Source organism: Petromyzon marinus, chromosome 71 (assembly GCF_048934315.1).
Source record: "Petromyzon marinus isolate PM22_M1 ecotype Great Lakes invasive population chromosome 71, UKy_Petmar_22M1.pri1.0, whole genome shotgun sequence".
NCBI classification, from domain to species: Eukaryota; Metazoa; Chordata; class Hyperoartia; order Petromyzontiformes; family Petromyzontidae; genus Petromyzon; species Petromyzon marinus.
In genome coordinates this window covers 3,934,806-3,948,068 of record NC_133737.1, presented here as the reverse complement: position 1 = coordinate 3,948,068, position 13,263 = coordinate 3,934,806, and the positions used below count along the sequence as shown (strand labels likewise).

At 55.9% G+C, this 13,263-nt stretch overlaps 3 protein-coding genes across 4 annotated transcripts in view; 1 reads left to right on the top strand and 2 right to left on the bottom strand.

The window, feature by feature from the left end:
* LOC116957278 (uncharacterized) overlaps positions 1-13,263 on the bottom strand; it is a 609,203-nt gene that overhangs the window by 203,619 nt on the left and 392,321 nt on the right. The gene's annotated exons all lie outside the window — the stretch shown is intronic.
* The window catches only part of LOC116957235 (uncharacterized), a 479,173-nt gene that overhangs the window by 323,730 nt on the left and 142,180 nt on the right, over positions 1-13,263 (top strand). The gene's annotated exons all lie outside the window — the stretch shown is intronic.
* The window catches only part of LOC142906859 (uncharacterized), a 284,641-nt gene that overhangs the window by 230,543 nt on the left and 40,835 nt on the right, over positions 1-13,263 (bottom strand). The gene's annotated exons all lie outside the window — the stretch shown is intronic.

The following is a 13,263-nucleotide window of genomic DNA, read 5'->3' as shown; positions in this document are numbered from 1 at the left end:
TTTCAGGACCGTCCAAGAATGACGTCACACATCTAGGGGGGGGAGGGGGGTCAGACATTTGTGACGATGTGTGACGAGGGGGGGGAGGGTTGAGAAATGTGACGTCACATCAAAATGCGCAACTTTACATAAATATAAATAACACGTTCTACTTGCTCTTTGGTTCTTTCGGTAAAGTCACGTAGAAAGACAAATACATTAAATAATAGCATACGACGTTTCGATTGCGACACAAGCAATTATCAGGTACGAATGAAAGATAAAAACAAACCTAGTATACTTAGAAATGTAATGAAATACAACACAGAGAGTCGACTAACATAACAGTCAATGTGGGGGCTACCGTCCCCCGCCATCACCGAATTGTCGGGGCCGTTATTCCCCGACTCCCCCGTTAAATTCGTCCCACTACCCCCCGGCTGTTCTGTGGGGTCCGGGCTACCAACCCCCAATTCTTCGCCCCCTTGCGCCCCCGACTTTGCGGCTGCCCACGTAGGCATGTTTCAATTGGATGCGGCCGCCTGCTCTACGCTTACGACGCGCTACGCTGTTCAGTGGCGGCGTGCCGTGGTGAGCGCGCTCGCAAAGTAAAACCCCGTCCTGTACGTGAACAAACAGATGCGGCGCGCCGGCGCGTTATTCCCTCACACACACGCTCCACGCGCTCAGGCAATAACAAACATGACGCTACCACCTGCCGAGCCCCATGCACCAATCACACGCGAGGTAGTGGGGGGTCGGGGGTGGGAGGCCAGAGGCGTCTGCCGTGCGCGTGCTGCTGATTGAAGGGGTCACTTCGCTCCGATTTAAAGGGCCGTTTAAACAGCCGCGCGAATGCGCGCACGCCAGGCGCTTAGCTCGCTACCTCGCTATAGACAATTGCGCAGGCGCGCGACCGCAACACAGTCACACAGGCACGCGAGCACTAACCACTATTGTAAGCAATTGCACAGGTACGCGAGCGCTGGACACCACCGAAAATAGTCGCGTAGGCACGCGGGCGCTAAACACTACTGTAAACAATCGTACAGGTACGCGAACACCAATCACGCTCTACCCTCCTCTTCACGCTCCCAAAGACCACACGACACAGTTTATCCCCCTACTAGTGATTTTATTTACCGCGAGTAACCCGTTAAGCTACGCTTAATTGTGTGGGTCAGTGGATGCCAGCCTATTCCCCCTGGGATCCTAGACTGAATTTACTCTGCCTGTCGCTCCGCTCTCCACTCTCGATTAAATCACTCAAGCTCACTTCTCTTTCACTCGCGCTTACTTCCGCTCTGCTGCGCTGAACGCTGTAGAAGGACGAGGCTGTGGGTCGTCTCCATAGAGGGTTGAGCCTTTGCTGTGCTGGAGCTCGTCACACGGACGTCTCGAACGGCTGACTCTCCTGCTCCGTGGACCGCGATGATTTGAAGAACACTGGTCCCGCTACCCTAAGCCTCCACGTTTTTATCCACCCTAAAGGCATTCCGTTGCTCTCGCGCTTGCCCACCCGTGCTATTTCATATTCGGATCCGTGACCTTACCTAGAACAAAAGGCATTCACATGCTTCCGCACCCATGCCTGCCCTGTCCATTCAGAGGCCGAGTTATTCTCGTCTCTTTCACATTCGGATCCGTAATCTTACCTGTAACAAAAGCGTTCCGCTGTTCCTACGCCCCGGGCTGCCCTGTCCATTCAGATGTCGGAATGCTCCTGTCTCGTTGTTATTGGGGTCCCTAATTCTACCTATGACAAAGGCGTACCGCTGTTCCCACGCCCCGTGCCGTGTGTGTGTGATTTCATCCGCGGTGGCTCTACGGCCTCCGCCGTGACCACGTAATTTTAATATCAGGTCACAGCGCCACGGTGCACGTCAGCTACGGGGGGAGATTGCCCAATTTCCCGGCCGCGGGAAACCATGAAGCTTGATCCCATTAGGGGCTTCTGGATAAAAACCTGTCGGCCAGGTGACCTCCCCTGCCAGCTCTACGTGGGGTGTGTGTGCGTTCGTGCGGGGTGGGGGGGGGGGCTGCGTTGTCATCCCCCGGTGGTGGTGTCACGGTGGTGGGTACGGCCCCCGACGGCGCTGCTCCGCTGTGGCGGCACCACATCAACACCCTACCTGGTTGATTATGTTCTTCCAAAGATTGAGAAATTTGAGAGAGAGACAAAAAACAGACACGGAGACACATAAACAGACACATAAGCAGAGAAAGATAACACAGAGACACACAGAGAGAGAGACACACATAAACAACAGAAAGACACCGCGTCTAGGCACACAGGATAAACAACGCCTCTGTGTCGAGGCCTGAAATAGAAAGAGAGAGCGGGGCAGAGAGAGAGTGGGGGGGGGGTAGAGAAATTAGCATGTCAATGAGAGATTGGGAACTTTCGTGACTGCAGGAAATACTAGAGCGACAACACAATGGCACACAGAGAGAGAAAACACACTTAATAAAAAAAACTTAGTAAAATTTGGAAATGTAGTGCAATGCAACACAGAGAGTCTGTCAACACACAATTAACGCAGCCAATTAGTAAGGTTTGTCAAGTAAACAAAACATGCCATTTAGTTACGAGTAGTTAAGCACTAACCGGTGTGTTGTAGAGTAAACAGCAACAACATTTACAATTTGAGTACGATGTTTTGCCGGTAATTACAACCAGCCTCATCAGGCGATAGCCAGAATTGTGGAGTAAATCCTTATGATTCGGTATTAATTAGAGGGGGTCAATGTGATGTCGTCACTTGTGAGTAAAATCAGGTGCAAGGACCAGAGGTGGGGGAGTTAACGTAATATTATAAAGTATAATGGTTATCTATTATTAATTGAGTTATTCACAGTTAATCACCATACATCATACATGTCCATGATATATATACATTGAAAGGTGCTACATTAATTGATGAGCCTCATTCAGTTCGCAAGTTCATCAGTGGTGCAGCATGCACTTTTAACTAAATCATGAGCGGTGGAATCTCGTGTGCTGAGATTCATTCAGAGAATAATTCAGAATGTGGAGGTGATGGGGGAGCACGTGCATTGTTGTATACATCATAGGGCAGGGCTTCACTTTATCAGGACAATGGAAAGTACCAAACCTATCCCAAATTAGCGTAATGCTTGGTCGTCTGATTATGTTATCAAATGTAACCCCATTTGAATAGTATTCAGCTTATTATTTTAGACCTGAGTGTATGATTGTGTTTCTGTGTGTGTGTGAAAGTGTAATGTTGGGAGTGGTGGTGCAGTAGTTATCACAGTCAATTACTAGCTCTATGGACAGAGTTTAATTCACTCTCAAGGCTATCAACAGTGGCAGTGAATATCTGAACCGGTTATGTGCCTCCCTTGTACGCTTACGTCGTGCAATGTGTAAACATACATCTAGATTATTTCGATTATTTTGCTGCAACAAATTTCCACGGGTATGTCTTAAATAAGGGAGCCCCGGAACACCTTCTGACAGATCAGGGCAAAAAATTGTAATCTACACTGCTCAAAGAGGTATGTGCCCTGTTGGGGACAAAGAAGGTCTGTACCTCGCTCTATCACCCACAAACTGACGGCATGGTGGAACGCCTCAACAGGACCCTGACATCCATGCTGTGTCAGCAGGTAAATGCGGAGCAGACGGACTGGGACCTGCCAGTCCCGGGTCTTCTCGCTGCATACCGATTGCCTCCTCATGCTTCCACCGGCTATTCGCCGTTTTTCGTCATGTATGGGAGGGAACAGGATCCACCAATTGATAGTCAATTGAATCCCTGTCTAGCAAGCAAGGCCATGCCCACCCCCATGCGCCTGGCCCTCCAACGCTTAGCTGAAGCTAGGGAAGCTTACAGGGGGTATTCCGCCATATGCCAAGCTGCGAACGAGTGCCGGTCTGGGCTCTGAGAGACAGGGACCAAATGGCCAATAGGGGATAGGGCATGGCTCGATTGCCCCCAGGTCCCGGTGGGGACGTCCCCTAAACTATATAAACCTTGGCGGGGTCCCATGGAAGTTGTGGAGTTAAAATCCCTCAGAGTGTCCACATCCAGTTCGGTCGCAGGCGCTGGTTCATGCATGCGTCGCGTCTGAAACCCTTATGTCCGCCGGACGGCGCCCCTTCATTGCCACTACCCAAGGGCTGTGTGTCGGGTACGCCGGACGCGCTGGGGCAGGGGTCCAGGGATGTGGTGCCTCAGGGGATTTCTGCCTCTATTCCCACAGGGGCCCAGCGCCTAAGGTCAGTGGAGCAGGCCTCGTCTTCTTCTTCATCTCCACGGGAGGGGCCGGGGCCCTTGAGCCAGTGTCATTCAGCCCAGGGACTCCCGGAAAGGCCTCCCTCACCCCATCTGGGGGCCCGGCGATGAGGTCACGTGCAAAAACTGAATGGATTAAATGACTCTCGCCTGCACGCCGGACATTCGCTGCACACTGTCTGGGTTGTGGTCTCACGCATGAGCCGGTGGGGCCGTTGGCGGAACCAGATTCTTCCTGCCCTCGTGGGGAGGGTGCTGGCTGCCAGGAGGGCGGTTCGGCCCGTGCCACGCCGGGTTCAACCTTTACTTCTCTTCCCCTCGCGAACAAGGTGTATGGTGTTGGAGTTACATTTCCCACCGCGGGTTGTTTATTGTTAATTGTTGCTTGTTTCTTTGAACGTCGTTCACTGTTATTGTTCAGGTTTTAAATTGGGGGCCACACACGTTGGCAACTCAGAACCAATGATCAGCCGGATTGGCTGCGTGAAGCATTGAGATTTTTTTCTCCTCTCTCTCTCTTCTCCCTTTGAAGTTCGGGTATTTAACAGCCGGATTGGTTTGTGGGTATCTTTGAGGAGTTTTTTTTTGGAAAATTTTTCTCCTCTCCCCTTTGGAATTTCGGGGGTTTCTCAGCCGGGTCGGCTGGATCTTTATAAATGGGGGGGGGGGGGGGGGGTAGTGTAGTGACACAAATAAGGGTCACTGTGCTGTTGCGCCAGCCTCGGGTTCTGGAGTCCCGTTGAGCGTCGGGAGCCTCCATTGGAGGCTTTTAAGGGACACGTGACCAGAGGCTGGGAGCCCGGGCTTGATGCAGCAGGGGGCGGGGCCAGGAACGGGGCTGAGGGCGGAGCGAGGCCGATGCTTGGAAAATAAAGGGGGAGCGCCGAGGGGATTCGGGGCTCGTAATGGGCATCAACTGGAAATGACTTCTCTCTTCGCTGCCCGCTCCTCGTTCGTTGTGTAGTTTAGCTGGGATCCGTGGGTCAGGTAGCATGTGTGCTACTGACCCATTCGGACAGCTTAAGCTCACACGCAAATAGTGATCGATAGCCACACCTAGTTAGAGAACCCGGTGTGTTACGGAGCTGTTTATTAAACGTGTTGCCTCCAAGTTATAGTGTGTGCGTCCCTCTGAAACACACTACACAGGTATTAAAAATATCCAATCAAACACGGATAAAGCTGTGATATTTTGAATACCTGTGTCTGTTTGAGCATGAGCCAAGCTTTGTATTGGAAAAAAATGGTCGATTCCCGTTTAATCGAGCATTGGATCGTTAAAAATGTCAATTCCTGTTCCAGTATTCCTTATATGGGCAAACCACGCCCAATTACTGCATATATGGTCCTAAAGATTAACCCAATAAATCATTCATTCTGTCACGGCATCATTTTATCCGGCTACAGCGCCTTCTGGGCGAGTGCTTGAGTAACGTGTGTGGAGTGTATACAGTGAGGGAGTGTGTTCATTGTCATGTGTTTATGTATATATTATGCTGCGTGGCGAGATGTTCACTACCTCGTCTGGGAAACACGAGGTCGTGGCTTCAAACCCGACCCTGGCGCCTGAATATTTGGAGTTTGCATGTTCTCCATGAGGTCGCGCTGACTTTTTCTCTGGGTCCTACAGTTTTTCCGCTCCACATTTAGAAACATTTAGCAGCTATAAATGTCCATGTAATGAGCGACTTGGTTGCACTATCATTTATGGTTAGGTTGCTTTTGAAAAATAGCTATATAGCTCAGTGGGCATTAATTGGAAAAATATAAATTCTGTGCTGTGTGTGAGAGGGTTTTCCGGTCTAATTTTTAATCTAGCTGCAACGAGGGTGCTGAATTGGACTGTTTGGCAAACACACACTATATTTAATGAGGTTAGGTTTGGAAGAAAAACGGACAACCCAGTGTAACACCAATGCAGAACAGGAGAAGAAATGACAAACCCAAACAGAAAAGACCGAGTTAGGCATCGAACCCAGGATCCTTATTGCTGTGAAGTGCGAGAGTTATCACTGCTCTACTTTACCACCTAAATGTTAAAGAGTTTGTATAATGTACACGTGTATTTGTGAGCGCATTGTGTGTGTACAGTGAGGGAAAAAAGTATTTGATCCCCTGCTGATTTTGTACGTTTGCCCACTGACAAAGAAATGATCACTCAATAATTGTAATGGTAGGTTTATTTAAACAGTGAGAGACAGAATAACAACAACAAAATCCAGAAAAACGCATGCCAAAAATGTTATAAATTCATTTGCATTTTAATGAGGGAAATAAGTATTTGACCCCTCTGCAAAACATGACTTAGTACTTGGTGGCAAAACCCTTGTTGGCAATCACAGAGGTCAGACGTTTCTTGTAGTTGGCCACCAGGTTTGCACACATCTCAGGAGGGATTTTGTCCCACTCCTCTTTGCAGATCTTCTTCAAGTCATTAAGGTTTCGAGGCTGACGTTTGGCAACTCGAACCTTCAGATCCCTCCACAGATTTTCTATGGAATTAAGGTCTGGAGACTGGCTAGGCCACTCCAGGACCTTAATGTGCTTCTTCTTGAGCCACTCCTTTGTTGCCTTGGCCGTGTGTTTTGGGTCATTGTCATGCTGGAATACCCATCCACGACCCATTTTCAATGGCTGAGGGAAGGAGGTTCTCACCCAAGATATGACGGTACATGGCCCCGTCCATCGTCCATTTGATGCGATGAAGTTGTCCTGTCCCCTTAGCAGAAAAACACCCCCAAAGCATAATGTTTCCACCTCCATGTTTGATGGTGGGGATGGTGTTCTTGGGGTCATAGGCAGCATTCCTCTTCCTCCAAACACGGCGAGTTGAGTTGATGCCAAAGAGCTCCATTTTGGTCTCATCTGACCACAACACTTTCACCCAGTTGTCCTCTGAATCATTCAGATGTTCATTGGCAGACTTCAGACGGGCATGTATATGTGCTTTCTTGAGCAGGGGGCCCTTTGCGGGCGCTACAGGATTTCAGTCCTTCACGGCGTAGTGTGTTACTAATTGTTTTCTTGGTGACTATGGTCACAGCTGCCTTTAGATCATTGACAAGATCCTCCCGTGTAGTTATGGAGTGATTCCTTCTCATGATCATTGCAACTCCACGAGGTGAGATCTTGCATGGAGCCCCAGGCCGAGGGAGATTGACAGTTCTTTTGTGTTTCTTCCATTTGCGAATAATCGCACTAACTGTTGTCACCTTCTCACCAAGCTGCTTGGCAATGGTCTTGTAGCCCATTCCAGCCTTGTGTAGGTCTACAATCTTGTCCCTGACATCTTTGGAGAGCTCTTTGGTCTTGGCCATGGTGGAGAGTTTGGAATCTGATTGATTGAATGCTTCTGTGGAAGGGTGTCTTGTTAGGGTCGCCGGCCCCCGGGACCTCCCCTGCCTGCGACCCTGTCCGCGAAGTCCCGACGCTCCCAGACTCTCCACTAGTGTGGGAGCTGCCGCCGCCGCACTCCTCCCCGGGCGGGGAAAGGTCGTCGCGCTCCTGTTCCCCCCCCTGTGCCGTCCCCCCCCGAGTCCGGGTCTCCTGCCGGTGGGGCATCACCCTCGACCTCCCTGGGACCCGCTAGCGCTTCGCCGGCACCCAAACGCGACGCTCCCCGCCCGCGCAGTCCCACGCACCAATCACACGCGGGTAACCGGGGGGTTAAAGGTCGGAGGGTAAGCGACGTCGTTCGTGCTCACTCCGACGATTGGGGGGGATTGGATTAAACGGGTTTAAAGGGCTATGCGATGGGCATGCGTGCGAGATGGGTATCCGCTCGCAACGTGGGAGTCCCCAGCCGACGGTTGGTAGCGCACACACTCCACGCGGCGCCGCTCCACACACGCGGCGACCGCCGCAAACAGCAAGCTCACCCACGCTTCCACTCTCTTTCCACACCCGCGCAAAAACCACACCAGTCTGTTATGTAACGACCACCGCGACAGTAAGCGCACCCACGCTTCCGCAAAAACCACACCAGTCCGTTATGTAACCGCCGACGATTTATTCCACCGCGTCGGCGAGCCCTTATTTAACCGAGTCAGTCGGGATCAGCGGGGCAGGACCAATCTATCTCTCGATAGTCGGCACTACACTCTACCTGTCCTCCCCTTTACCCTCTCCTGTTTTGCTCTTAAGCTAAGTCCCAACTCCCTCTCTCTCTCTCTTACTCACGGTTCGTCGTCACTGCCGTCTGGTCCTCGCGGCGCGTCGATACGTCCCACGGACGTTCGCGCGGCTGGACTCGGGAGTTGACGGACCTGGGGTCGGCTCGAGTAGCCAGAGAGCCTTTTTCCTTCGCCCTGACCCGCTTTATTCTTTCTACATCAAAGGGGCTACCTGGTGCCGACTCGCGGGCCAATCAGCTTGCTGGGATCACCCGCCAATCGGTAGGCCCATCTGTATCCCAGCATCCCCCGGGCCGTTGCTTTCAGCGACGTCCGCATCTAAATTTACCTGCTCAGCGACCCTCCAGCCAGAGGGCGACCCTGCTTTCCCGCCGCTCGTGGCTCTGCCCTCCTACCTGCCTGCTGACCCGTGTGTGTTGTGTGTGCTGTCTACCCGCGGTGGCTCGGCAGCCCCGTCGTGACCATGTAATTACAACCAAAGTCACGGCGCCGCGGTGGGTGTTAGCGTCGGGGGAGACCGTCCAATTCCCTGGCTGCAGGAAACCGTGAAGATTATCCCTTTACGAGGGCTTCTGGGTGAAAACCTGTCGGCCAGGGTGTCTCCCCACGCGCTCTAATGGTGGGGGGGAGTGCGTGCGTGTGTGTTCCGGTGGGGGGGGGGGGGGTGGGGAGGTGGTGGGGTGGAGCAATGTCGGCCTCGCCGCTCGGAGCGGCGAGATCGCAGGTGGGCCACCCGCCGATCGGCTCCTTGGCGGCGGCATCACATAGCCCCCCGAGGTGCCAGTCCCCGTCCCGGGTTGACTGGAGCACCTCGCCTGGGCCGCGCCCACGAGGTAGCGCTGCGGGGTCCGGGGGATCCGCCCGGATCTCGTGGCTGGCCTCGGGGGAGGTGGCTCCGTCCTCGGGGTTTCCTGCAGCGGTCTCCTTCTCCACTCCAGTGGCTCCTCCGATCCCTCGGCACCTGGGGGCTGGGGGACAAACTCCGCGGCAGCGGGGTTTAAGGGGCGGCGTCCCCGCCGTCCTCTGGCGGGGCCGGGACGCCTCGGGGCTGGGGGCACGGCGGGGCCCATGTAGTGCGCGAGGCCCCCGAGCACGGGTGGCGCAGGGGCACCGGGATTTCGCGGTACTCGGGCAGCGAGGTTCTCCCCCGCCGGGGCTGCCCTCCATGGTTTTAAGCGGCGGACGTTAACCACCGTTTCTCGGCCCCTCTCTCCACCCTGGATTAGTACCGTCCAAGGAGAGATCTGCCGTACCACGGTCCAGGGTCCCCGCCAGTAGGTGGTCAGCTTCCCCACCTGTCCGGCCCCGACGCGAGGGGTGTGTAGCCACACCTTGGTACCTGTCAAGAAAAGGGGGGGCTCCACGCGGGGTCGGGTGCTCTGTTCCTGTCGCCGATGCGCGGCCTCCCCTTGCGGGTAGGCCCGGTCCCGGACCCCTCGTAGGGTCTCCATCAGATGTTCCACGGGGCGACTCCCTTCCTCCGTTTGGGGTGGAGGAATGCCGAACAGCAAGTCTGCGGGTAGACGAGACTCACGACCAAACATCATTAGGAACGGGGGTTGTCCCGTCGATGTGTGCACCGTGGTGGCGTAGGCGAACAGGGCGTAGGGGAGGTGTTCGTCCCAATCCCGTTGGTTTGCGGCCGCCATACGCTTGAGCTTTCCGGCCAGAGTCTGATTCATACGTTCAACCATACCGTTCGCCTGGGGGTGGTACGCCGTGGTTCGGTCTTTCTGGATCCCGAACTCCCGGCACAGCGCCTGAAACAACTCGGCCTCGAACTCGCTACCCTGGTCGGTAAGGACTCGCTCCGGGATCCCGTGCTTAAGTACATAGTGCTCCACGAACGCCCGGGCTACTACCAGGGCCGTTTTATCGGGGATGGCCACCGCCACGGGGTAGCGGGTGAAGTATTCCACCGCTACGAGGATATAGCGGTTGCCCTGGTGGGATCGTGGGAATGGCCCCTGGAGATCGATGCCGACCAGCTGGTTAGTCCGACTGACGCGGAACGGCCTTAGGGGTACTTGGTATCGTGCCGGTTTCGGCCCGCACTGCTGACAAGCGCGGCAGCCCTGTACCCAGGCGGCCACATCTTGCGTCAATTTGGGCCAGAGATACTGGCGACGCAGAGTCTCCCGAGTGCGCCGTTCCCCGTCATGGCCCCCGAGCGGGTGGTCGTGTACCAGCCGTAGCAGCTGGGGTCGCACCTGGGCGGGAACACAGATGCACCCCGGCTGGCCGGCCTCGGTTAACTCCCGTACCACCCCGTTCTGCACACACAACCGGGCATACAAACCGCTCCAGGGCCCTGGTAGGGTGCTTTTCCCCTCCCGCAGGGCCGCTTCCACCGCCGCCAGATCCGGATCCCGCTGCTGGGTCTGCCTCAGCTGCTCGTCGCTCAGGCCCGGGAAGGCGCAGCCGACGTCCTCCTGGATCCGTCCGATCGGGGCGGGGTGGTCCACGGGGTCCCGAGTCGTGGGCCCTGCGCTCGCCGGGCGGCCGACTGGGTCCGCGCCTCCACCTGTGGGGGTCTCTGTGGCGCATACCGCACTCTCTCTCGCCGGGGGGGGGTTAGGTTCAGCGGGTTCCCGGGGGTCCGTTGCCTGTCGGCAACGTCCCCCCGTGAAGCACGGGCAGGCCTCCTCCGCCCTCGTCTCGGCACACACCGCGGGTCGCCGTGATAATGCGTCCGCGTTTGCATGCGTCCGCCCCGCCCGGTATTCGATCTGCAGGTTGTACTCCTGCAGCTGCGCCAGCCATCGGGCCATCTGCCCCCGCGGTTCCTTGAAGGTGAGGAGGAACTGCAGAGCATAATGGTCCGTGCGCACTCGACATTTCCTGCCGTATAAATACGGCCGAAACTGTTTACACGCGAAGATCACAGCGTACAATTCCTGACGGGTCACACAGTAGTTCAGCTCGGCCCCGCTCAGGGTCCGGCTGGCGTACGCAATCACCCGTTCCACCCCTTCCTGCACCTGCGACAACACCGCACCCAGCCCGCTGCTGCAGGCGTCGGTGTCCAAAATAAAGTCGGTGGTAAAATCGGGGAAAGCCAGTGTGGGGGTGTGTGTGAGGTGGTCTTTGAGGGTGGTGAAGGCCGTCTGGCAGGCCTCCGTCCACTGATAGGGGTTCTTGGGGGAAGTGAGTTGGGTGAGGGGGCGTGCAATCTCGCTGAATCCCTTTACAAATCGACGGTAATAGGTGGCGAGCCCCAAGAATGACCTTATCTCCGACAGGTTTCTTGGCTGTGGCCAATCCACTACGGCGCGTACCTTGTCCGGATCGGTGCGCACCCCCGCCTCGCTGACGCGATGTCCGAGGTACCCCACCTCGCGCTGTGCGATGTAACACTTACGCGGCTTGAGCTTGAGATGAGCCGCTCGCAGTCGCTGGAACACCTCCCGTAACCTGGACCAGTGCTCAGACAGAGATCTACTGAACACGATCACATCATCCAGGTAAATCAGGCATTGCTCCCACTGCAAGCCCCGCATCACCAACTCCATCAGCCGCTGGAACGTCGCGGGCGCGTTGGTGAGCCCGAACGGGAGTACTCGAAACTCGAATAGCCCCATCGGGGTGGTGAATGCGGTTTTTGGCCGATCCTCCTCCGTCATCTCCACCTGCCAGTACCCGGACGCGAGATCGAGGGTGGAAAAATACCGCGCTCCGGCGAGGCTGTCAAAGGTGTCGTCGATGCGCGGTATGGGGAAGGCGTCGCCGAGGGTGACTGCGTTTAGTTTGCGGTAATCGACGCAAAACCGGGTTGACCCGTCCTTTTTTGTTACTAGCACCACCGGGGCAGACCAGGGGCTCGCCGAGGGCTGAATTATGTTATCGCGGAGCATGTCCCTGACCGCCTCTTTGATCTGGGCGCGTTCGGGTGCGCCCACGCGGTACGCGGGGAGTTTTATGGGTCGGGCGGCCCCGGTGTCGATTTGGTGCTTAACGAGATCTGTGCGACCCACGTCTGAATCGTGTTCGCTGAACACGTCGGCGTACTCCCGCAGTTACCCGCGTAGATGATCGGCCTCTCCCTTGGGTAAATCTGCCCAAGGTACGTGTACCGCGTCAAGAAGGGGGACGACCTCGGCGTGGGGAGTCGGGCCGACTCGCCAGGCCAGGTCTTGTTGGTCCTCGGGGCGACCGGGGTCCTCCGCCCAGAGTGCGAATACCGAGTCGCTGGAGTGGCGCGCGTGTAGGGGGTGCACGGTGGCTACTGTGGTGCGCCGTCATAGTATTGCTGGGGTGCCGTGGGGGTTAAACACACGCATGAACAATCGGCCCCCATCGGCGTTTACCAACGTGGCTGACCCCACAACCCCGTATCGTTTTGCCAACTCCGGGTGAGGAGTTAGCATTACCTCCCCCGATGGTCGGTGCGCGGGGTCGGTGGAGGGTGTCGCCACAGGTACCAGCATCTCGGCGAGCGGCCCGATGGTGACGGCCGTCGTCAGGGTAGCGGCCACAGGTGTGAAGCGGGGGCGATTCGGCTCCCGTCCCAGGAATGGAATCCGTTCCCCGCTGCCTTCCACGGTGGCGCACCGCTGTCGGGGCTGCACGTTGAGCCCCAGCTTTTCCAGGAGGTCGGTACCTGCGATACACTCGTGGCACAGCACACTCGAGACGTAGAACTCCTGAGTGCACACCTGGTTTCCGAGACGGACCTCGAGGGAGATCCTTCCCAGCAACCCCATCCCGGCTCCGCTCGCTGTGTGCAGCGCGCAATCCGGGGCCGGCAGGCGGCTCACGTCAACCCCGAGCACGCTGCAGTGCGCGGCGCTCACGAGTGAGGCTACGGCCCCCGTGTCCAGTAGGATCCGGGTGCGCTGCCCGTTCACCTGTCCTTCCACCAGTGACGTGGCCCCCGTGATTCCTGCCAC